This window comes from Aegilops tauschii, chromosome 5, assembly GCF_002575655.3.
Source record: "Aegilops tauschii subsp. strangulata cultivar AL8/78 chromosome 5, Aet v6.0, whole genome shotgun sequence".
Taxonomy (NCBI): domain Eukaryota; kingdom Viridiplantae; phylum Streptophyta; class Magnoliopsida; order Poales; family Poaceae; genus Aegilops; species Aegilops tauschii.
The window spans coordinates 409,929,841-409,931,845 of record NC_053039.3 but is presented as its reverse complement, the minus strand read 5'-3'; the positions used below and the strand labels follow the sequence as shown (position 1 = coordinate 409,931,845).

At 55.5% G+C, this 2,005-nt stretch overlaps 1 pseudogene; it reads left to right on the top strand.

Moving 5' to 3' along the window:
• The first annotated feature begins 656 nt into the window (after positions 1-656).
• On the top strand, positions 657-1,542 carry LOC120964857 (uncharacterized; annotated as a pseudogene).
• The last annotated feature ends 463 nt before the right edge of the window (positions 1,543-2,005 follow it).

Genomic DNA, 2,005 nt, shown 5'->3' with positions numbered 1-2,005 from the left:
GGTGCTAATAGATGTGCTCGGCACCGCTTTCCCTCTTGGGGGCATCGTCTTGGAGGTGGATCCGTCCAGAGGGGCCCATGACCCGTGACGGTGGTGGACGGCGGCTCGTCGAGTGGTGTCCCTCAGGCGATGTGAGCGATTATACTTATGTGGCAATGATGACGGGGTGAATGATGTCGGAGACATGGCATTGGTTGGGTAGTCGGCTCTTCTCTGGCGTGCCCATGAGATTGCCTCGACTGTTTGTTGCTGTGAAGTCGAAGCTGCAGTGGCGGGGCCAGGTGGCATACGATGACAGACGATAGGTGGTCCGTTCAGTGATCTTCCGCGGCGCCAACTTGCCTAGTTCTTCTTCATAGTTTCTTCGTTGGAGTCGGAGCTGTGTTGTGTTGTCACGAGTGGATGGTGATCCATCATGAGAGTGTAGTGCTGATCTTCAGCGAATGGCGTTGTTGTTTCCTTTTTACTATTTTTCTTCGATCTTTGAATCTACCCCATGTTGCTCTTCCGTTGCTTCGTGCTAAATCTTAATCAAGCCAGCAATCTGCTGGATCTTTAAAAAAAAGTATAACAAGCAGTGGTGCATTTTACTCAAAAATCTAAAACTAACACAAATAGGTGTGGGGTTTAGTGGTTCCGATTCCTACACGCGATTCATGCAGAGTGGAGACAAACTGCATAAGAGCATCTCCAACAGCGGCGCCAAAAGACGCGCGCGCGGGGTAAACTGTCACTTTAGCGCGCGCCGGACGTTTTCGCGCGCTCCAGCGGTGGCGGGAAAGTAGCGCGCGCGGGAAAAGGCGGCAGCTCGCGCGCTAGATTTGGCGCGCCGCTTCCGGCGCGCCTATAAATTGCGGTGCTCGCCACACGGCCTCCACACTGCCACACACGCTCTCCCCGCTCCCTGTGCCGCTTCTCTGCCGCTTGCTCACGGCTTCATCGCCCCGCCACCACCGCGCCACCATGGCGCAGCGCCGCCTGGGATCTTCTGGCTACCGCGGCGTCCGCGAGCACCCCGGTGGCACCTACTACGCCGAGATCCGGTCCGGCGACGTCCGGCTTGGCCTCGGCACGTTCGGGACCGCGCACGAGGCCGCCCGCGCGTACGATGCGGCGGCATGGCGCCTAGAGAAGCTTCCATCGCAGATGAACTTCCGCGATGTCTACACGCGCGAGCAGGCGTAGGCCGTCGCCCCTCCGCCTCGTCTTATCACGGACCAGGACCGTGCGGAGCACCGTCGGCGGCAGGACCGCCTCCTCATCGCCGAGGAGGACGAGCGAGCCATGGCAGAGTGGCGCCGGCGCCACCCAGAGGACGTCGCCAACGAGCGCGCCTACTGGGCGGAAAGGACGGCAAGGCGCCGCGCGGGGCGGGCGGACAGGCGTTGGCGGAAGGCACTGGCGATATCGCAGTGCGATATCGTTGAAGCAGGTGGGGAGTCGATCTTTGGGGATAATGATCCTCGTTGGGAGGACATTTGGCTCGATACCTCGGACAACACCAGCGAGGATGATGATAATGATGATGACGACTCGGAGTAGGTTGTAGTTGCACCATAGTTTATCTAATTGCACCGTAGTATGTAGTGCATTGTAGTTTTTATGCAGTTGCACCATAGTTTTATCTATCTATGCTATGAACTATGTAAAATATCTATTATCGTTTTATATATGATGAATTATGTATCGTTTTTATCTAAAAAAATATGTATGCAACCTAGTCTAGAGTGTTCGTGCGAGAGCGCGCGCTGCATTTTAGCGCGCCTGCTGGAGCTACGCGTGCACGCTAAATTTTAGCGCGGCTGCTGGAGCCAGCGCTGTCCGCCGCGCTTTTCCTGGCGATGAGCGCGCTGCAAAGTACTTTTAAGCGCGCCGCGCGTTGGGCGGCTGTTGGAGATGCTCTAACTTGGTTTTTGGCATTAAGGTTGGTTATAGTCTATCTGTTTTTTTGTGGCAAATGGTATATCTATTTGGTTAAACTACTTTACATGTTCTCATGTTGAGA